Here is a 24,856-nt window from a genome sequence, read left to right as displayed (position 1 = left end):
CTACTAAAATAAATTCCTTTGTCTTATCATTCTGCTTAACCTTTCTGTCTACGAAATTATGTGAAGCAGTTATCTCTGGTGGTTTTGAATGGGTTTCCTTATGTGAGGCATCCCTATATAGCCCACATATGCCCAGTACTTTGATGCGAGAGCTGGAATTGGTGTGAACACGAGTCACATCTTTCCTCTGGGTATGCTGCCAGCTATCACCTTGGTGAGAAGTGGGGCTAGAAATGGAAGGACTGGCACTGGAGCCAGTTGCGAGCTGGGGCTAAACCTGCTCCTCAGTGGCTATCACCAACTTACCAGGAGCAGGGGTAGGTCCAAGTGGCATGAGAGAAGCCCAGAGGATCATGGCCAAGCAGGGGTGTGTTTTCTCCTCTCCTAGCACCTGCATCCTCACCCAGAAGAGGAACAGTGCTGGAGCAAGAGGGCTTGGTGTAATTACTTGGTGCATGTCCGGGAACGGGCTGCAGAAATCTGACTTGGGTCAAAGCTTCTGATGTGTTGCTTCTATAAGTGCCAGTAATGGCTGGGCCCAGACAGCAAAGAATCTGCCTGCAATGCAGGAGACCCAGATTCAATTCCTGGGTCAGGAAGAACCCTTGGAGAAGGGAATGGCTACTCATTCCAGTGTTTCTTGTCTGGAGAATTCCATGAACAGAGAAGCCTGGTAGACTACAGTCCATGGAATTGAAAAGAGTCAGACATATGACTGAGCAGCTAACACTTTCACCTCCCTTTTCACTTTTCCACTCTATTCAGATGCAGTTTGGGGTCTGTGTCGCACAGCCAAACCCTTGCCCCAGTATGGAGTTGTTTCGTGAAACATCAGGCTGGACTGTTTGCTTGGTTCAGGCTGCAGCATTCACCAGGGCAATCACAGATCCAACCACTGGTGCAATTTTCAATCCAACTTCTCTGCCCTGCTTTGGGAACAAGAAAACATATATGTGCTTCTTATGAACAAGTTCAGGCTTCCCACAGCCCTCTTGTTAGTTGCACCAGCTTCCAAACAACAAAGGGAGCCTGTATTCCCTGTGTTGGGCCCCAGTGCTTGGACACTCAATATGTGGCTTGAACCACTCACTCCCCAGGAAAAATCCCCACCCATGTAATCTCCCTTTTGCTCTGAGTCCTCTCCCAGGAGCAAAGGTTCCAACTTGATTGCTTCTCTTCCCTTCTTGCTCAAATCCACATGAATCTTTTTTTTACAGCCTTTGTTGTATAGGAGTCTATCTGTCAGTCTCCAGTTACTTTTTAGTGAGAATTGTTCCACATAAAGATTTATTTTCCATGTTTTCATGGAGAGAGGTAACTTTCACATCCTTCTACTCTGCTATCTTAATCTCTTCCAGAACATTCCATCTTCCCAGCTTCTAGAGGCTGTCTGAATTTCTTGGCACCTAGCACTCTTCTTTCCACTCTAATACTCTAATATTTGTGTTTTAATTATGATATACCTTGGTGTGAATCTCTCTGGATTCATCTTGTTTCAGACTTTCTATTATTCCTGTACCTGGAAATCTGTTTCTTTCTCCAGGTTAGGTAAGTTTTCTGCCATTATTTATTCAAATAATTTTTTTGCCCCCTTTTTCTCTCTCTTCTTCTATAATGCAAATGTTGATGTGCATCATGTTGTCCCAGAATTCTTGTAAACATCCTCATATTTTAAAATTCTTTTTTCTTTTTTGCTATTATGATTGGGTGATTTCCATTATTTTGTTTTCTAGATCACATATATTTTTTTGGTATAACATAATCTACTACTTATTCCCCCTCATGTATTTTTCATTTCCATTATGGTCTTCATCTCTGATTAGTTCTTTCTCATATTTTCTCTTTGTTAACATTCTCACTGTATTCCTTCATTCTTCTCCTCAACTTGGTGAGCTTCTTTATGACCATTAGTTTGACCTCTCAATCAGATAAATTATTAAGCTTCATTTCATCAGGGTTTTTTCTTTTTCTTTGAATGTACTCCTATGTTTCTTTATTTTGTTTGACTTCCTGTGGTTGTTTCTATGAAATAAGCAAAACAGGTACATCAGTCCATTTCAGTTCAGTTCATTCACTCAGCCATGTCCAACTCTTCACGACCCAATGAACCGCAGCATGCCAGGCCTCCCTGTCCATCACCAACTGCTGGAGTCTACCCAAACCCATGTCCATCAAGTCAGTGATGCCATCCAACCATCTCATCCTCTGTCATCCCCTTCTCCTCCTGCCCTCAATCTTTCCCAGCATCAGGGTCTTCTCAAATGAGTCAGCTCTTTGCATCAGGTGGCCAAAGTATTGGATTTCAGCTTCAAATCAGTCCTTCCAATGAACATCTAGGACTGATCTCCTTTAGGATGGACTGGTTGGATGTCCTTCCAATCCAAGGGACTCTCAAGATTCTTCTCTAACACCACAGTTTAAAAGCATCAATTCTTCAGCGCTCAGCTTTCTTCATAGTCTAACTCTCACATCCATACATGACCACTGGAAAAACCATAGCCTTGACTAGACGGACCTTTGTTGACAAAGTAATGTCTCTGCTTTTTAATATGCTGTCTAGTTTGGTCATAACTTTCCTTCCAAGGAGTAAGCGTCTTTTAATTTCATGGCTGCAGTCACCACTGAAAGTGATTTTGGAGCCCAGAAAAATTAAGTCAGCCACTGTTTGCACTGTTTTCCCCATCTATTTGCCATGAAGTGATGGGACCGGATGCCATGATCTTCGTTTTCTGAATATTGAGCTTTAAGCCAACTTTTTCACTCTCCTCTTTCACTTTCATCAAGAGGCTCTTTAGTTCTTCTTCACTTTCTGCCATAAGGGTGGTGTCATCTGCATATCTGAGTTTATTGATATTTCTCCCAGCAATCTTGATTCCAGCTTGCACTTCCTCCAGCCCAATGTTTCTCATAATGTACTCTGCATATAAGTCAAATAAGCAGAGTGACAATATACAGCCTTGACGTACTCCTTTTCCTATTTAGAACCAGTCTGTTGTTCCATGTCCAGTTCTAACCAGTCCATCCTAAAGGAGATCAGTCCTGGATGTTCATTGGAAGGACTGATTTGAAGCTGAAATCCAATACTTTGGCCACCTGATGCGAAGAGGTGACTAATTTGAGAAGACCCTATGCTGGGAGAGATTGAGGGCAGGAGAGATGAGATGACAGGATGAGATGGTTGGATGGCATCACCGACTCAATGAACATGGGTTTGGGTAGACTCTGGCAGTTGGTGATAGACTGGGAGGCCTGGCGTGCTGCAGTTCACGGGGTTGCGAAGAGTTGGACATGACTGAGTGACTGAACTGAACTGAACTTGCCTATGAAATATTGATCAACCAGGAAACAGTTCCAACACAAATGTTACTCTTAAAAAATACAGTAACAAAATATCTAATGTCAATAATAAAATCTAAGGGTGCTTGTGAGTTTAGACTAAGTTTTAAACTGTTGTTTTTAAAATGTTTAAAGTCAGAACCCATTTTCTGCTCTACGTTAATTTACCATTTTGTCTTGCTACTTCTAACAATACAGTCATACTATATATGATGTTATGATTAAAATAAGGACTCATGATGTATTTTCTTTATTTTTAATAAAAAGAAATAATTACATAGAAATAAAATTATACCCAACTTACACAGCTAAATTGAAACCACTACGTACCTGAGTCCTTTAAACACTCATTTAAATAATATATGTTTTTATTAGTAACAGTTACATGCTTACTGAGAGAGTTTAATTAAGAAATACAATGATGAAATTAGAAAGGTACTAAAGGAAGCCATTTGGACATTTAGTTTCTTATTCCATAGACTATTTGCATTCACTTTATGTTTTTAAAATGCATTTAGGAACAATTTAGTGAGCAATATAGCAATACCAGATGTACTTGAGAAGCTGATTATGAAGCAGATGGTTTTACAATCACACTTGTGTTTTGAAAGGTGTTATTCTATTATATAAGGTTTGCATTTATGACACATGCTTCTTGTTTAGTATTGTGGATGGTGTCATCCTGTCAGAGATCTCACACATTTCTCTTTCTTTGCATCTGTTCAGTAAGTAAACTTACTGATTCTCTTAGCAGGAGGAATAAATTATACAACTACATTGTTGAGAGTATGGTACATTACACAGCCTAAATTTTCTCATTAACAGGATGACATCAATATAACTTATACTATAGGCAACCATGGAAAATCAACAAGATGTATAAAAGCCAAGTTAGATTGCATTCCGTTTATTAAATACCTGATCCATGTAACCTAACAAGATTTGATGTGAACATTTTATTCGTTAATGGTATCTTTCTGTTATATATGATATAGTTTTGCTTAACAAAGCCCAAAGGGAAAATGCAGTCTGGAAGTAATTCTACATCAAGAGGCTATAACTATAATTATTCTGGGCATACCAAACTTATAATACAAATATTAGCCTCTACTTAGCTGTAATAGAAAATAAATGTTACTACAATAACAAGCATGGCTTTTTGAAGAAACCAATTAAGGATTATGTCTTTTGACATGTAATAAATTTCAATTTTGTCACTTCTTCAGGATGTAATGAAATGTAAGAAAAGTGGTTCAAGAAAAACCCTGATTTGTCTATGAACTCATCCTTAAGTGTCCTAATACACTGGCAATGTTCTCTGCCTGATTTGTCAAGATAATCTAATTCTGGATTTGAATGATCTGGTAGGATTTATCCTATTATCTTACCTTGGTATTGATATTATTGTGAGGTGAGACTTTCATTCATTCAACTAGTATTTATTTACTACCTACTAAATTCTCTTTCCAAAGACTTTGACTGTGTGAATCACAATAAACTGTGGAAAATTCTGAAAGAGATGGGAATACCAGACCACCTGACCTGCCTCTTAAGAAATCTGTATGCAGGTCAGGAAGCCACAGTTAGAACTGGACATGGAACAACAGACTGGTTCCAAATCGGGAAAGGAGTATGTCAAGGCGGTATATTGTCACCCTGCTTGTTTAACTCATATGCAGAGTACATCATGAGAAACTCTTGGCTGGTGAAGCACAAGCTGGAGTCAAGATTGCCAGGAGAAATATCAATAACTTCAGATATGCAGATGACATCATTCTTACGGCAGAAAGTGAAGAACTTAAGAGCCTCTTGATGAAAGTGGAAGAGGAGAGTGAAAAGTTGGCTTAAAACTCAACATTCAGAAAACTAAGATCATGGCATCTGGTCCCATCATTTCATGGCAAATAGATAGGGAAACAATGGAAACAGTGAGAGACTTTATTTTGGAGGGGGGGGGGTCCAAAATCACTGCAGATGGTGACTACAGCCATGAAATTAAAAGACACTTGCTCCTGGGAAGAAAAGTTTTTAAAAAGCAGAGACATTACTTTGCCAACAAAGGTCCGTCTAGTCAAAACTATGGTTTTTCCAGTAGTCATGTATAGATGTGAAAGTTGGAGTATAAAGAAAGTTGAGCGCCGAAGAATTGAGCTTTTGAATTGAGTTTCTTATTGGAGAAGACCCTTAAGAGTCCTTTAGACTGCAAGGAGATCCAATCAGTCCATCCTAAAGGAAATCAATCCTGAATATTCATTGGAAGGACTGATGCTGAAGCTGAAACTCCAATACTTTGGCCACTTGATGTGAAGAACTGACTCATTTGAAAAGACCCTGATGCTCGGAAAGATTGAAGGTGGGAGGAGAAGGGGACAACAGAGGATGAGATGGTTGTATGGCATCACCAACTCAATGGACATGAGTTTTAGTAAGCTCCAGGAGTTGGTGATAGACAGGGAAGCCTGGCATGCTGCAGTCCATGGGGTCGCAAAGAGTCGAATATGCCTGAGCAACTGAACTGAACTGACTGAAATTCTCTTGTGTTAGCCCTTAAGAATACAAATATAAGTGCATACGCTCAAGAAGATGACGGTTCTGTTTTAAAGCAGAAGCAGAATGCAAATATTCATAATTATGTATGTGTGTGAATTACTATTATCATAAATAAATATTAAATTACAGTTACTGATATTTATTCTAAGGTATTAAAGGAGTTTTACTCATGCCTGCAATTTATTTTGAAATGCACTAAAATAAGATGAATTAATGATGCAGAAAGGGGTGGGTGGATAGACAGCTATATTGTAAAGCAAATACAATAAAATGTTAATGATAGAATCTAAATGTGGATATACAGATATTTACTGTAAAAATTCTTTTAATTTTTCTGTATGTTTGAAAACTTTTTATAATACAATTCTGGAAAGGAAAAGAAAGCAGTATGCTTAAACATGAAAGCATGGAGGAAGTACAGTTATTTGTTACAGGTGGTTTAGAGTAAGAACATGAAAGCTGCCTGTTTAAAGATGAAAAACATGGTTAGTAAAGGAAAGTCAAAGAGTTGAGAAACCAGGACAAGGAAATGGAAAGTCTATCTACTTGAATCTATATGGATACTGAAATGATAAAATGTTTTTTGTATTTCTTGTAACGGGGTGTGACAGTGAACCAGTACTTAAGTATTCAAGAAATGAGAGAGACTGGTCTGTGTGTAGCTAACAGAAATAATAATGAGTGACACATTCTGAATGCAGGAGCTTCAGTGTTGAAGGCCTTTTGGAAAGAAGGAAAAGCAATATTCTGAAAACAACAGAGAGAATAAAAATGGCCATTTATTTCTATTTCAGATTCAGAATCACAAGGGCCATAGGAGAAGAAAAAATAACCACTACCTGAGAGACATAAATTAAAAAAAAAAAAATGTAATAAGGCTATAACCAAATCTTGGTTAGAGCACGAAGGTAAAGGAAGTGCTTAATTAAGAGGCTGAAGATGTAGGATGTTTTCATAAGGACAAATCACAAGTTCCATAGGGTGATCTATAAGAATCTAGGAAATGAAATTGGGAATATGGGTAAAAAGTAGAATCAGATAAGGTTAAGCATAAGCCATATGGGACAGAGTCCCAGGGCTTCCTTCGGGGACTAGAATATACAAAAATCAAAGGTGTGGTAGGAATGGTCTTGGTGGTCTCAAGACCAACTGAGTTGATAAAGTTCTGAATGAAGGAAAGGAGTTGTAGGTATCTTTCCAAAAACATGCAGAAAGAGTAGATATTTAGTAGGCAGACAGATTAGGAAGGGATTTCTAAGCAGTAGGGACAGTTGAACAAGATTCAGACATTTGTAAGTTTGATGTTTCAGGGATTTCAAACAGTTGAACATATGTGGTATATTACAAGAGCAAAGGTAGGAGTTCTAAAAGTTAAAGCTGCTGAGAAAGGCAAGATAATATTTGCTATGTGGAAAGGGTTTCAAATGTATCCTGTAAATAGTGGGGAATTATTGAAAAATCATACAGAAGGAAGTGACATTGACATGATAACATACCCTGGTTACAAAGACTACTCTGGATTCAGGATAGAACTCAGATTGGATGGCATCATTCTAGAAACAGAAAGACCAGTTAAGAAACTGTTTCAAGGACAGGTGATGCACAATTAACACCTAAGCTAGAAATTGGCAGTAGGAATGGAGAAGCATGGAAAGAAATGAGACATGTTTAGGGACAAGGACCAACTGATGCAAAAAGTAAGATAAATCGAAAAATTCATGACAGTCTCAGGTTTCTGGGATGATCATGGAGCCCATAACTATTCAGGACAGCAAGTAATGAAAGTTGAGGACATAATGGAAGTCGAGAGGGCTTGGAATAAAGGAAATATTAGATTGCTTTTGTAACATGAGGTTGAATACAAATGTGAACTTGTATAATGATAATTTGGGTTTTAGAATCAGGGAATGAGTGTAGATTACTAAGTAGCTTTTATATATTGAACTAAAATTTGATCATTCCCTGCCTGTCTACTGCTAGCCCAAACATTACAGTCAAAGAATGCAAATTACCAGGAAGGAAACAAGGAAAGCAAGAGAGGTTTACAGTCAAGAGAGGTTTACAAGATTAATACATTGTAAGATGTTCTCATTTGAAAAACAAAATGTAGTATTCAAAATAGTAAAAATTGCAAATAGCTAGAAAAGAGTAGTTCTGATATATTATGTCAATATTACTGTTTTAGTAATACTTTTAAGAACCATAACTATAATCATGAGCCTATTACCAATATGTACCTTGATATACTTATGGAGTCAACAAAACTGGAAGCATAGTCTTCACTTTCTTAGAATAGCTGCAGAGTTGAATTAACAAAACTTAATGTTATTTCAATACCTTTGTTTGCATTACCTTAGGAATTCACATGGCTCCCTTATTTTACAAGCAATGATGACCTAATTTTTTGGCTCTGGTATCAGAGGGGTCCTCTCCTGAAAACCTCAATGTTAAGCCAATGAAGAATGGACTTAAACTCTAGTAAATACACTAAATACGCCTGACCATAGGAAACTATTGCTTAAATAAAAAATTAAGAACCATTTCATAAATGCATTTTTATTTTTGGTATCATATTATAATACATTTAGGATATAAAATTTCTCTGATCAGTGGATCCATGTAGAGATCATTTTTAAGAATATACAATCATATAACACTGAAATTGATTCCTACATTTTAAAATACTAATATTATGAGATTTTCTTGTGTTAAATAATAAAAGCTAAAATTTAAAGTTCTTTCCCTTCTTGAAAACTGAAAAATAAAGTCATATTTATTCCAAAAAAAAATGCATTTCTTTAATTTGCTATGGAAGCCGTCTTGCAAAAATTCCTAATTACAAGGTAAAGTCAATAAAACTATAGCTTTGGGCTTCTTTTTTTGGCACAAAAATATTACTATAGATGAATAAGGCATAATTCTGCCAAGTTCATGAGTCCATTCTTCCCATTTCTGTTTAGATACAGCATTCTATGCTGGATGGACATAAAATCATTTAATGCTAGAAAATTGTCAAAATTCTAATCAAAGCTGACATTTTTTTAAACCACTTCTGTCACTATTTGGATTTGACATACTATTAGCAGTAGACACATTTAGCATTCTCACATAAAATACATTTCTTTTCAAACCTTTCCATGACTTTTAATCATCTAGCTTTTTTCTGCCTGTTCAAACTTGATCTGTCTCCACTGGAAGAACATCATTTATACTATTGCTCTTTTTGCCTCTATTGAATTTGCAACTGAGGTCGGGGAATTTATTTAATTATTAGTATTTCTTGTGTGTTAAGGACATATGCTAAATAAGACACAATCCTCTTTTGGTTACAAAAGATATAACAACACAAAGGCAACTTTAAGAATTCTAGTGGCTTCCTTCATTTTTAGCACTGCATTAGTGCTGTTGACGGAGAAGGCAATGGCAACCCACTCCAGTACTCTTGCCTGGAAAATCCCATGGACAGAGGAGCCTGGTAGGCTGCAGTCCATGGGGTCGTGAAGAGTCGGACACGACTGAGGGACTTCACTTTCACTTTTCACTTTCATGCATTGGAGAAGGACATGGCAACCCACTCCAGTGTTCTTGCCTGGAGAATCCCAGGGACGGGGGAGCCTGATGGGCTGCCGTCTATGGGGTCTCACAGAGTTGGACACGACTGAAGCGACTTAGCAGCAGCAGCAGCAGTGCTGTTGAAGCTTAACGTTGAAAATAAAGGATTTGTAACATGGCAGGCTGATGATGTTGTCAAGCAATTGTTATCCTTTCATCTAGGATTTCTGACAAGAGGTTATTATTCATGATTGTTTAAGGACTATTAGAATTAAGTCTTTTTATCATCCAAATAGTAAAAATTGGAGCAACTCCATTTAAAACTGAGCTCTATTCTGATAAAGATATACACAGCATTTCAATCAGCATATAATCAAACATAATCAACCATCTCCCAAAATCTGAAATAAATTAGGCCACCCCAGAATAAATTTGGTGGCTTCCCTGGTGGCTTAGAGAGTAAAGCATCTGCCTGCAATGCAGGAGACCTGGGTTCAATCCCTGGGTCGGGAAGATCCCCTGGAGAAGGAAATGGCAACCCACTCCAGTATTGTTGCCTGGAAAATCCCATGGACGGAGGACCCTAGTAGGCTACAGTCCATGGGGTCACAAAGAGTCAGACACGACTGAGCAACGACACACGTTTCAGAATAAATTGAGGGCTGAGCACTTCAGCATTTTAAGGATTTTTTTCCTCCCACATATTTGTAAGTCTTGTGCAACTGACTCAGTGAGAGTAACCCTTGGATTCTCCAACTTTTTAAAAGCAATTATCTTAGATTTTTGGACTTTGCCTTTGATCTTGCCCTTCTCTTGATCCTAGGGCCTGTGTGGCCTCTAATATTCTTTTCTTTACCGCCCGTATTTTGCCCAGTCATCACTTCTAAAACTTCATAACAGAGCTTAGTTTCCTCTCTTGTTCCTTTTCTGTGGTCTAAAACACAATATTTTCTCCCTCTCTAGGTCTTTCTACACTGGTCCACTCTGGGAAATCAACAGCTTGATCAAAGAGCCATGTAACTACAGACTCCCCCAACAACCTGATTGGTTTGTGAATCCCCAGCTTAAGATAATCCATATCCCTCTGCCTACCTATCCTACTTTTCCCCCTAGGATTCTTATTCCTGTCACTTTGTTTTTCTCCTAGGAAAAAAGAAAACTATTAAGGAAGGAGCAGTAACATTTCAATTTGTCTGAAGTGAGTCTATGAAAAGAGAGGAAGTAATTGAGTAGCCTTTACATAACTTCTGATAGCAATAGCAAACAATGGGATCTACCTCAACTTATTTCCTGACCATCTGGTCATCAATCGGTCTTATGATTAAGACGCCAGTGAAGGAATGAACTGAACTGAAGGCTTCCCTGGTGGTCCAGTGGTTAAGAATCCTCCTTGCAATGCAGGGGACATCAGATCCAGGAAGATCCCACATGCCACCGGCAACGAAGCCCATGCCCCACAACGACCAAGCCCACACTCTGAAACTACTGAAGCCCGCCCACCCTAGAGCCTGTGCCCCATAACAAGAGAAGCCACAACAATGAAAAGCCCGCACACTACAGGCCCCCGCTCGCCAACTAGAGAAAGCCTGCGTGTAGCAAGGAAAACCCGGTTCAGTCAAAATCAAATAAATAAATAAATATTTTAAAGAAAATGACCCCAATGAGGTAAATCTTTTCCCCCAAAACTGGTACTTGTTTTCTAAAACAAGCATTTAAAAAACCAAACGAACAAAATCCCAGAAAATTCTTTAGTCAATTTTTTGAGCATGCTGGGAAATCAATTCATTTTTAAAATTGAAAAAGTCTAGCAAGTATTTACTTTGTCTTTCCTATATGACTGTGCCCTAATATGATCAAATAATTCAAAAGGAAGTTTATTTTTATAGAAGTAAGAAAACTCCTAAATAAACTAACCATGAAATTAAAATAATGCCATTTTGGAGCCATTAGGAAATTAACTGAACTAATCAATGATTATAATAGCTACATTATGTCACAGGAGTCAAATATCCTTGCCTTCTTATGGAGGTACACATTATTACAAATGAAGTATCTTTATTTTAAGAAAAATAAAAATTCTATTTATCTTCCAGATCTAAGTACCAAATTATAAGAAATATAAGAGTTAGAGGACAGATTAAATGATACTATGATATTTAGATGTGATTTTACTACTATAAAAAACACAATAAAATAATTTTAAAACTCAAAATATTCACAACATAAAATATGTCTTGATCTTGCAGTTCAGAAGAGGTATAATTAATGCTAACTCTGAGAGCATAAAAGAACATCTTAAATTAGGTGTAAATTCATTTGTTTACTTTTTTTCAGTGATTACATTCCTGTGCTCCTATTGTTCAATGTACCAAAATTATATATGAATTATATATATAATTTAATATATTTCACACAGTTTTCTAGTTTTTTACATCTGAAAGTAATATCAGATCGTATTAGTCTCTCAAGGCTGGAAGATGAACATTCCTCTCCCCACTTTTTTTAACTTAATCTTTAATATTTTGAAAAAATACTTTGATGAATTGAAACTTTCAATGCCCTTCAGTTGTAGAACACAAAATATAAACATTCTTTTAAGGACAGATAAATATGTAAACAACAGGAAAAAATGATATGTTCACTATAAAAATTTTGAGAATATCTTCATTGACATGATGGCTTCAGGGAGGAGGAGCAAGCTAAGGTTGGTTCTCTGTTATCTTTGTATTAGTATTAGTTTGTATAGTTGGATGGCATCACTGGCTCAATGGACATGAGTTTGAGCAAACTCTGGGAGATAGTGGAGGACAGAGGAACCTGGAGTACCACAGTCCTCAGGGTCACAAAGAGCTGAACATGATTTAGTGACTGAACAACAGATATTTCTAAGCAACAAGACATATTTTATGTTATGAACTTTTAAAACATCAAAAGTACTGTATTTCTCCCTGTATATTAACACTATAATCTTAGATTTTAACTCATGGCTTATCCTTAAAAAATGTGGCATCCATTTAGAATATAACCAAGGTTCTGCTTCCATCTTATTTTCTTCCATTTCTTTTCCATTTGCCTTACTGACTTTATAAATTTATCCTACAACAAATTGTATATTTGTAAACTTCAAAACAGTTCCACTTTGTGTGCAATTTCAAACTGCTTTCATTTGTCTTACCTTGAACAGAGGCAAGGTTTACTTTCATGTTACATTTCAAACTTCAGGGTCCGGGTCTCCCACTATACATTTGCAGAGGCTTTCAATTGTCCTGAGCCATCAGAGAGAGGGTTGCCTTTAAACGATATATTGGTTAGAGGTGTGAGACTGGCACAATCAAGTTTTAATTGAAACCTAATATTCCATAAGCTAAAGCTGGCTTTTGATCGACCCAGGGATCGAACTCAGGTCTCCCGCATTCCAGGCAGACACTTTAACCTCTGAGCCACCAGGGAAGCCCAATCAAGAAATAGTTTTTTGTAACTCTGGCAGGGGCTCTTAATTTCTCCAGCACATTCTCTTTTACCCCCATGTTTCTTTCAACTCTTTCTCTCCTCTGCCCATGCACTTTATTTAGCTTATGTAAGTAAGAAAACTAACATTAGATGTGTATATCCTAAGATTTCTAAATTCTGCTTTGGCTGGTGGCTGTTATTTTTTTTACAAAAATTCTTTTCATTTGTTTGTTATTTTAATACTTTCTCTAGCCTTTATGCTCTACTCTTGAGTAGTTCTTGTACTTTTGACTGGGAAGAGAAGAAGTTTTCAGGGTTCAGATGAAACTATTACAGGAGATTGAAAAAGGAGGTAGATACTTATATTAATACTATGTAATTTTCATGTTTTATAATATCCCACCACACTGCATTGAGTTCTTTTGGATAGATATTGATAGGTAATGTATGGGAAGAAAAGTGACAAATGGGTAGCTAAATCAAATGAAATTTCTTAAAAATGTGGTTACCATTATTATTATATCAGAGAAAATTAAGTTCACCCTCATGTTAAAAAAAAAAAATCCAAATTTAAGTGGCCCAAACACACAAATTTTGTCTTATAATTCTTTTCACTCAAGGAATAGCCCTATCTTGGGCCATGAAGTAATCAAGGACCCAAACTCCTCCAAATTTTGACTTCATCATTATTTTATGTAGCCTTCATTTATATGTTTTTAAATATTGCTGGAGTTCCTGCCATTATGTCAACATTATGTCAACATTCCAGTAAAGGAGACAGAGAAATAGGTACATTCACTTCAACATAAGCCATACAAACCACTTTTCATTTATGACCCTTTGGTCACAAATTGATAAGGTGGCTAGCCTATCTGTAAAGGAAGCTTAACAGAATCTATACTTAGGTGACTGAATATATTTTTAGTTTTCTAAGCTTAAAACATCAGTGATTCTTTTACAATATCAGATGAGGAAAAGAAGTTACAGAACAAACTCTCAGTCTCTGTCAGTTATTATGGAATTATCAATATAGGATATTGTACACTGAAAGATGTAGACAAACTGGAAAGTTCAGCAATCAAAACTTTAAAGGATTAAAAAGGCGAGACCAATTAGAGACAAGGTACAGAGAAAGGCAATATTGAGTAAAAAGTGGTTGATGGCTTAAGAACTAACTCAATATATGCTGAACACCTCAAGGATCTACCGTGATGTTTCATGGGACCAGATTTGGTCTTTTAGACAGGAGAAGCAGAAATATAAAGTAGGGCGCACTACATTATCATTGATCAATGGATCTTTTAGATTAAGGAGAACATAATGATGGGAAGTAAAAAACTGCCACTGCTTCTTGCAAGAAATGTGAGATGGACTTCTAAGGCGTTTGAGGTGGGGGAGAATTTGCTGTATCTTTTATCTTACAGAATTAAGATAATCTATGTGGAGCATTATTAGAGCACTACCCTAGTTTTACAGGTGAGGATTCTGGGATTCAGGAAAGTGAACGCAGGGTTCTCAGGCACAGAGCTACTAAGTTTTAGTATTAGTACTAGACATATCATTCTGACTCCTATTTCATAGGCCTTAAATCTACTTAAATATTATCTTGGCAGGATATAATAAGTCATCAAATTTTAGCTTCTCAACGTTGAAAAAGTCTCAGCACAACAATTTAGAATTCTTATTTTCAGATCTATGTTAACATTGATTCAGAAGGGTGGTCTAACTATTGTCATTTTATATTAGCTACATTGTGTACTTTTACAAGGATTCATTTAATTCATTGCTCAATCTTTTTATTCGCCTTCAACTATTAATCATAGTTGGATATTAAGAAAGTCTGACTTTGAGTATTTTCAATTCAAAATATTTTGAACTTAACCTCAGTTTAATCCTGCACCTGTTATATAACTAAGTAGTCTATGTTAGCAGTCTGAATATTCTGCTTGATGGTGGAGAATGAAATAGTGAAAAAACAAAATATGGCGCCTGCTGACTCTGAACTGAAGTTTAGTATGGAGATAGATATTAAACAAGCACACTGGGGGGAGGAGCCAAGATGGCGGAGGAGTAGGACGGGGAGAACACTTTCTCCCCCACAAATTCATCAAAAGAGCATTTAAACGTCGAGTAAATTCCACAAAACAACTTCTGAATGCCGGCAGAGGACATCAGGCACCCAGAAAAGCAACCCAACTCTTCGAAAGGAGGTAGGAGAAAATATTAAAAACAAAAAAAAAGAGACAAAAGAGGGAGGGACGGAGTTCCGTCCCGGGAAGGGAATCTTAAAAAGAGAGAAGTTTCCAAACATCAGGAAACCTTCTCACTGCCGAATCTGTGCCGAGCTTTGGAAGCACAGAGGGCAACATAACAGGGAGAAAAAATAAATATACAATTTAAAACTCGCAGATTGCGAGCCCTACAGTAACTCCCCCAGCAGAGAAGCAGCGCAGACGCCTGCATCCGCCATTAGCAAACCGGGGCTGGGCAGGGAGGCGCAGCGTGGGCTGCATCGCTGAGAGTAAGAATCTGGCCTGAATACCCTGAGCGCTATCTGAGCGAAATAATTTGGGCTAGCAAACCAGACTGTGGGATACCTACCACGCGAAAAGCCAGCCCTAACCTAAGACCGCCAGGCCCGCGCACGGAACAAAGGACTGAACAGAGATAGCCGGCTGCAGACCTTCCCCCTCCAGTGACAGGCAGCCAGAGCCGGAAGGGGGCAATCGCAGCCCCAGAGAGACATTATCTATAAAATTGTAAGCAGGCTTCTTTGCTAACTAAAACTTCTTGGGGGTCTGGACGGTCAATATCTGCCTGAGAAGGTGCGCCGGTTTTACATCCAGATAACCGAGTGGCGGGGAGGCGATAAGTCGCAGCATTGGCGCTCGCCTGGGAAGAGCAAATTGGCGCTCGGACCTGGGAAGAGCACAAAACGCAGGCCCAACTGAGTCTGCGCCTCTGAGGACTACCCGAGTGCCTGAACCTGAGCGGCTTGGACCTGGGAGGTGCATGCAGCCCAGGGCCAGCCTCGGATTGTTCCCGGCGGAACAACCTAGAGTCCGAGCAGTGTGGACAGGGAGGCTACACGCGCCGTGAGCAGGGGCAGACCCAGGGTGGCTGAGGCATTGCGAGCCCACGCCAGTGTTATTTGTTTGCAGCATCCCTCCCTCCCTCCCCACAGCGCGACTGAACAAGTAAGCCTAAAAAAAAAAAAAAAAAAGTGTCCTCCACCGTGCCCTTTGAGTCAGGGCGGAAACCAGATACTGAAGAGACTAGCAAACAGAAGAAGATATAACAGAGGGAAACGCCTTGGAAGCTACAGGCAATAGATCAAAACCCTGTGGTTACTACGGACTACATAGGAAGGGGCCTATAGATCTTGAGAAATATAAATCTGACCAAGGAACTAGCCAAAAATGAACTGAACCCACAACACCCAAAAAAAAAAAAAAAAAAAAGTCCTAGATATATTTTTATTATTTTTACGATCATTCTTTCTTTTTTTTTAATTAAAAAAAAAAAATTTAAGTCCTCTATTGTTCCTTTAATTTTCACTTTTATAACCTATTACTTTGCAAAAAAAAAAAAAGACCCTAATTTTTTTCTTCTTCAGCAAACTTCATATATATATATTTTATAATTTTTTGACCTTGTTTTTTTTGTTTGTTTGTTTTTGTTTTTTTCTTCTTTTCTTTAACATTGTATTTTTGAAATCCCAAACTCTACTCTAGATTTTTAATTTTCGCTTTTTGGTATATGTTATCAATTTTGTACCTATAGTTTTTCTTTATATAATTTCTGTGACTTTTTTTTTTTTTCTTCTTCTCTGTTTCTTTCTCTTCTTCTTTTATATAACATGGTATATCTGAAATTCCAAACTTTACTCTAGATTTTTAATTTATGCTTTTTGGTATTTGATATCAATTTTGTACCTGTATTTTCTTTATAATTTTTGTGACATTGTTCGTATTTGTTTGTTTGTTTTCTCTCTTTATTTTTCTTCTTCTTCTTTTTTTTTTTTTTTTTTAACATTGTATTTTTGAAATTCCAAACTCTACTCTAGATTTTTAATTTTTGCTTTCTGGTATTAGTTATCAATTTTGTACCTGTACTTTCTTTATAATTTTCGCGACCTTGTTTGTTTTTGTTTGTTCGTTTTTTCTCTCTTTCTTTTCCTTCTTCTTTTCTTTAACATCGTATTTTTGAAATGCCAAACTCTACTCTAGATGTTTAATTTTCGCTTTCTGGTATTAGTTATCAATTTTGTACCTGTACTTTCTTTATAATTTTCGCGACCTTGTTTGTTTTCGTTTGTTTGTTCTTTCTCTCTTTCTTTTCCTTCTTCTTTTCTTTAACATCGTATTTTTGAAATTCCAAACTCTACTCTAGATTTTTAATTTTTGCTTTTATGTATTTGTTACCAATTTTGTACCTTTAAGGACCCAATCTTCAGGACCCATTTTTCACTAGGGAGTGAGATTACTGGCTTGACTGCTCTCTCTCCCTTTGGACCCTCCTTTTTCTCCACCAGGTCGCCTGTGTCTCCTCCCTAACCCCTCTCTACTCTACCCAACTCTGTGAATTTCTGTGTGTTCCAGACGGTGGAGAACACTTAGGGAACTGATTACTGGCTGGATCTGTCTCCCTCCTTTTCATTCCCCCCTTTTATCCTTCTGGCCACCTCTGTTACCTTCCTCCTTCTTCTCTTCTCTGTATAACCCCGTGAACATCTCTGAGTGGTCCAGTTGTGGAGTGCACATAAGGAAGTGACTACTGGCTAGCCCACTCTCTCCACTATTGATTCACCTCATCTCATTTGGGTCACCTCTAACTCCCTCCTCCCTCTTCTCTTCTCCATGTAACCCTGTGAACCTCTCTGAGTGACCCTCACTGTAGAGAAACTTATCATCTTTAATGTAGATGTTTTATCAATGGTGCTGTATAGAAGGAGAAGTTTTGAAACTACTGTAAAAATAAGACCGATAATCGGAAGCAGGAGACTTAAGTCCAAACCCTGACTCCAGGGAACTCCTGACTCCAAGGAACATTCATTCACAGGAGCTCATCAAATGCCTCCATACCGACACTGAAACCAAGCACCACACAAGGGCCAATAAGTTCCAGGGCAAGACATACCAAGCAAATTCTCCAGCAACAAAGGAACACAGCCCTGAGCTTCAAGATACAGGCTGCCCAAAGTCACCCCAAAACTATAGACATCTCATAACTCATTACTGGACATTTCATTGCACTCCAGAGAGAAGAAATACAGCTCCACCCACCAGAACACCGACACAAGCTTCCCTAACCAGGAAACCTTGACAAGCCACCTGTACAAACCCACACACAGCGAGGAAACACCACAATAAAGAGAACTCCACAAACTGCCAGAATACAGAAAGGACACCCCAAACTCAGCAATTTAAACAAGATGAAGAGACAGAGGAATACTCAGCAGATAAAGGAACAGGATAAATGCCCACCAAACCAAACAAAAGAGGAAGAGATAGGGAATCTACCTGATAAAGAATTCCGAATAATGATAGTGAAATTGATCCAAAATCTTGAAACTAAAATGGAATCACAGATAAATAGCCTGGAGACAAGGATTGAGAAGATGCAAGAAAGGTTTAACAAGGACCTAGAAGAAATAAAAAAGAGTCAATATATAATGAATAATGCAATAAGTGAAATTAAAAACACTCTGGAGGCAACAAATAGTAGACTAACAGAGGCAGAAGACAGGATTAGTGAATTAGAAGATAGAATGGTAGAAATAAATGAATCAGAGAGGATAAAAGAAAAACGAATTAAAAGAAATGAGGACAATCTCAGAGACCTCCAGGACAATATTAAACGCTACAACATTCGAATCATAGGGGTTCCAGAAGAAGAAGACAAAAAGAAAGACCATGAGAAAATACTTGAGGAGATAATAGTGGAAAACTTCCCTAAAATGGGGAAGGAAATAATCACCCAAGTCCAAGAAACCCAGAGAGTACCAAACAGGATAAACCCAAGGCGAAACACCCCAAGACACATATTAATCAAATTAACAAAGATCAAACACAAAGAACAAATATTAAAAGCAGCAAGGGAAAAACAACAAATAACACACAAGGGAATTCCCATAAGGATAACAGCTGATCTTTCAATAGAAACTCTTCAAGCCAGGAGGGAATGGCAAGACATACTTAAAATGATGAAAGAAAATAACCTACAGCCCAGATTATTGTACCCAGCAAGGATCTCATTCAAGTATGAAGGAGAAATCAAAAGCTTTTCAGACAAGCAAAAGCTGAGAGAATTCTGCACCACCAAACCAGCTCTCCAACAAATACTAAAGGATATTCTCTAGACAGGAAACACAAAAACGGTGTATAAACTCGAACCCAAAACAATAAAGTAAATGGCAACGGGAACATACTTATCAGTAATTACCTTAAACGTAAATGGGTTGAATGCCCCAACCAAAAGACAAAGACTGGCTGAATGGATACAAAAACAAGACCCCTACATATGTTGTCTACAAGAGACCCACCTCAAAACAGGGGACACATACAGACTGAAAGTGAAGGGCTGGAAAAAGATTTTCCATGCAAATAGGGACCAAAAGAAAGCAGGAGTAGCAATACTCATATCAGATAAAATAGACTTTAAAACAAAGGCTGTGAAAAGAGACAAAGAAGGTCACTACATAATGATCAAAGGATCAATCCAAGAAGAAGATATAACAATTATAAATATATATGCACCCAACACGGGAGCACCACAGTACGTAAGACAACTGCTAACAAGTATGAAAGGAGAAATTAACAATAACACAATAATAGTGGGAGACCTTAATACCCCACTTACACCTATGGATAGATCAACTAAACAGAAAATTAACAAGGAAACACAAACTTTAAACGATACAATAGACCAGTTAGACCTAATTGATATCTATAGGTCATTTCATCCCAAAACAATGAATTTCACCTTTTTCTCAAGCGCACATGGAACCTTCTCCAGGATAGATCACATCCTGGGCCATAAAGCTAGCCTTGGTAAATTCAAAAAGATAGAAATCATTCCAAGCATTTTTTCTGACCACAATGCAGTAAGATTAGATCTCAATTACAGGAGAAAAACTATTAAAAATTCCAACATATGGAGGCTGAACAACACGCTGCTGAATAACCAACAAATCACAGAAGAAATCAAAAAAGAAATCAAAATTTGCATAGAAACGAATGAAAATGAAAACACAACAACCCAAAACCTGTGGGACACGGTAAAAGCAGTCCTAAGGGGAAAGTTCATAGCAATACAGGCACACCTCAAGAAACAAGAAAAAAGTCAAATAAATAACCTAACTCTACACCTAAAGCAACTAGAAAAGGAAGAAATGAAGAACCCCAGGGTTAGTAGAAGGAAAGAAATCTTAAAAATTAGAGCAGAAATAAATGCAAAAGAAACAAAAGAGACCATAGCAAAAATCAACAAAACCAAAAGCTGGTTCTTTGAAAGGATAAATAAAATTGACAAACCATTAGCCAGACTCATCAAGAAACAAAGGGAGAAAAATCAAATCAACAAAATTAGAAACGAAAATGGAGAGATCACAACAGACAACACAGAAATACAAAGGATCATAAGAGACTACTATCAACAATTATATGCCAATAAAATGGACAACGTGGAAGAAATGGACAAATTCTTAGAAAAGTACAACTTTCCAAAACTGGACCAGGAAGAAATAGAAAATCTTAACAGACCCATCACAAGCATGGAAATTGAAACTGTAATCAAAAATCTTCCAGCAAACAAAAGCCCCGGTCCAGACGGCTTCACAGCTGAATTCTACCAAAAATTTAGAGAAGAGCTAACACCTATCCTGCTCAAACTCTTCCAGAAAATTGCAGAGGAAGGTAAACTTCCAAACTCATTCTATGAGGCCACCATCACCCTAATACCAAAACCTGACAAAGATCCCACAAAAAAAGAAAACTACAGGCCAATATCACTGATGAACATAGATGCAAAAATCCTTAACAAAATTCTAGCAATCAGAATCCAACAACACATTAAAAAGATCATACACCATGATCAAGTGGGCTTTATCCCAGGGATGCAAGGATTCTTCAATATCCGCAAATCAGTCAATGTAATACACCACATTAACAAATTGAAAAATAAAAACCATATGATTATCTCAATAGATGCAGAGAAAGCCTTTGACAAAATTCAACATCCATTTATGATAAAAACTCTCCAGAAAGCAGGAATAGAAGGAACATACCTCAACATAATAAAAGCTATATATGACAAACCCACTGCAAACATTATCCTCAATGGTGAAAAATTGAAAGCATTTCCTCTAAAGTCAGGAACAAGACAAGGGTGCCCACTTTCACCATTACTATTCAACATAGTTTTGGAAGTTTTGGCCACAGCAATCAGAGCAGAAAAAGAAATCAAAGGAATCCAAATTGGAAAAGAAGAAGTAAAACTCTCACTATTTGCAGATGACATGATCCTCTACATAGAAAACCCTAAAGAGTCCACCAGAAAATTACTAGAAATAATCAATGACTACAGTAAAGTTGCAGGATATAAAATCAACACACAGAAATCCCTTGCATTCCTATACACTAATAATGAGAAAACAGAAAGAGAAATTAAGGAAACAATTCCATTCACCATTGCAACGGAAAGAATAAAATACTTAGGAATATATCTACCTAAAGAAACTAAAGACCTATATATAGAAAACTATAAAACACTGGTGAAAGAAATCAAAGAGGACACTAATAGATGGAGAAATATACCATGTTCATGGATTGGAAGAATCAATATAGTGAAAATGAGTATACTACCCAAAGCAATTTATAGATTCAACGCAATCCCTATCAAGCTACCAACAGTATTCTTCACAGAGCTAGAACAAATAATTTCACAATTTGTATGGAAATACAAAAAACCTCGAATAGCCAAAGCGATCTTGAGAAAGAAGAATGGAACTGGAGGAATCAACCTACCTGACTTCAGGCTCTACTACAAAGCCACAGTTATCAAGACAGTATGGTACTGGCACAAAGACAGAAATATTGATCAATGGAATAAAATAGAAAGCCCAGAGATAAATCCACGCACATATGGACACCTTATCTTCGACAAAGGAGGCAAGAATATACAATGGATTAAAGACAATCTCTTTAACAAGTGGTGCTGGGAAATCTGGTCAACCACTTGTAAAAGAATGAAACTGGACCACTTTCTAACACCATACACAAAAATAAACTCAAAATGGATTAAAGATCTAAACGTAAGACCAGAAACTATAAAACTCCTAGAGGAGAACATAGGCAAAACACTCTCCGACATACATCACAGCAGGATCCTCTATGACCCACCTCCCAGAATATTGGAAATAAAAACAAAAATAAACAAATGGGACCTAATTAACCTTAAAAGCTTCTGCACATCAAAGGAAACTATTAGCAAGGTGAAAAGACAGCCTTCAGAATGGGAGAAAATAATAGCAAATGAAGCAACCGACAAACAACTAATCTCAAAAATATACAAGCAACTCCTACAGCTCAACTCCAGAAAAATAAACGACCCAATCAAAAAATGGGCCAAAGAACTAAATAGACATTTCTCCAAAAAGACATACAGATGGCTAACAAACACATGAAAAGATGCTCAACATCACTCATTATCAGAGAAATGCAAATCAAAACCACTATGAGGTACCATTTCACACCAGTCAGAATGGCTGCGATCCAAAAGTCTACAAATAATAAATGCTGGAGAGGGTGTGGAGAAAAGGGAACCCTCTTACACTGTTGGTGGGAATGCAAACTAGTACAGCCACTATGGAGAACAGTGTGGAGATTCCTTAAAAAACTGGAAATAGAACTGCCTTATGATCCAGCAACCCCACTGCTGGGCATACACACTGAGGAAACCAGAAGGGAAAGAGACACGTGTACCCCAATGTTCATCGCAGCACTGTTTATAATAGCCAAGACATGGAAGCAACCTAGATGTCCATCAGCAGATGAATGGATAAGAAAGCTGTGGTACATATACACAATGGAGTATTACTCAGCCATTAAAAAGAATACATTTGAATCAGTTCTAACGAGGTGGATGAAACTGGAGCCTATTATACAGAGTGAAGTAAGCCAGAAGGAAAAACATAAATACAGTATTCTAACGCATATATATGGAATTTAGAAAGATGGTAACAATAACCCTGTGTACGAGACAGCAAAAGAGACACTGATGTATAGAACAGTCTTATGGACTCTGTGGGAGAGGGAGAGGGTGGGAAGATTTGGGAGAATGACATTGTAACATGTAAAATATCATGTAAGAAACTAGTTGCCAGTCCAGGTTCGATCCACGATACTGGATGCTTGGGGCTAGTGCACTGGGACGACCCAGAGGGATGGTATGGGGAGGGAGGAGGGAGGAGGGTTCAGGATGGGGAACACATGTATACCTGTGGTGGATTCATTTTGATATTTGTCAAAACTAATACAATTATGTAAAGTTTAAAAATAAAATAAAATTAAAAAAAAAAAAAATAAACAAGCACACTAATTGCCATATAATTTTAAAACTTATTTAGATGAATAACATGGCCCAAAGAAAACACATCATAAATAATTTCAACAAATATTTATTGAATGAATTTTAGGGCAAAAACCATATATGGTGACAGGACTGTGTGTGAAGTGAGACTGTAAAGATATATCAAATTGTCAAGGACGTTAAATAAATAGCAGGGTAGGTACTTATACAATGCATAACAAAATGTGTAGATAAAGTGAACCATTAAGTTTGTAAAATGGAGGAAGGACATGATTTTACTTATGTTTTGGGAAGAAATCTTCGACAATAGGGAAAGGATAACATGATTGGCTATAAAACAGAATCAGAAAGATCTGTTTATTGGCAACTGCAACTCTTCAGGTAAGAAATAATGAGGGCCTGAATCTAGGTATTGAAATAAGAGGTACAGGAATGATTTTGAAAAATATTTCATGGGTACTTATGCTTGAAATTGGTGATTAATAATCCTCTAAAATGTCAGGAGATTAGCAACCCACTCCAGTATTCTTGCCTGGAGAATTCCATGGACAGAGGAGCCTGGTGGGCTACACAGTCCATGAGGTCACAAAGAGTCAGACATGACTGAGTGACTAACACCTTCACTTTCACTTCCAAAGTGTCAGGAATATGAGAGATGAACATTAACCATATGTTTCTTGTTTGGATGACTAAGGTTATGCTAGTAAATAATACAAAACAAAGAACAAGTATTGTAAAGGATTTAAGGAAAGACAAAATAGCTCCTGATATTGGAGACCTGTTCTGAAACACACAGGTAGGCCTCGGTGTTACTACAAGTCCTTATGATGCTAACAGTTAAACCATGGTGTTCTGCTCTTGGACATAAACAACCTCAGCAAAGATGAACATCAAACACAAATAACTCTGTAACCATGACTAAATAACACAAAAAGATGATTATTTGGAAATCCACAAAATACCAAATATTTCCCTCCCTCAGCTAAAATAAGTGACTGTTACTCCTTTACCAATTATAGCTTTATTCTCACTCTGTCCAGCCCCCTGACACAAAAATTTTATTGAGATACTCAGTCATAGATTTGTTCTTTTTTTCTGGCAGCACCCAGTCTAGAGCTAGCCTCTACTTCCTTCGGTCCTCTTCAAAATTACTCAAATTATATTAAAATCTTACAAGATCTAACACACTCTTTGTGAGACATCCTCTTTCACTATGTTTTGCATTTTCCCTTGCTGTAACCAGTAATACATTTAATTCATTTAACTGTAAGTGTATGTTGGTAGTCTTTGGCTTCACCTCATTGCTAATATCAGACTATGTAAACTTCTGGGTATGTAAGAGACAGTTGAAAATTCAGTCTTGGATTTCAGATAAAAG

General features: G+C 37.4%; 1 long non-coding RNA gene across 1 annotated transcript in view; it reads right to left on the bottom strand.

Moving 5' to 3' along the window:
* Window positions 1–24,856, bottom strand: part of LOC101907246 (uncharacterized) — a 92,127-nt gene that overhangs the window by 63,641 nt on the left and 3,630 nt on the right. The window contains exon 2 of the long non-coding RNA XR_003035569.2: window positions 12,614–12,728. This is a non-coding gene — a long non-coding RNA (uncharacterized lncRNA). The remainder of the gene's footprint in view (window positions 1–12,613; window positions 12,729–24,856) is intronic.

Source organism: Bos taurus, chromosome 7, assembly GCF_002263795.3.
Source record: "Bos taurus isolate L1 Dominette 01449 registration number 42190680 breed Hereford chromosome 7, ARS-UCD2.0, whole genome shotgun sequence".
Lineage (NCBI taxonomy): Eukaryota > Metazoa > Chordata > Mammalia > Artiodactyla > Bovidae > Bos > Bos taurus.
The sequence above is the reverse complement of the archived record's forward strand: the minus strand, read 5'-3'. Positions and strand labels throughout refer to the sequence as shown.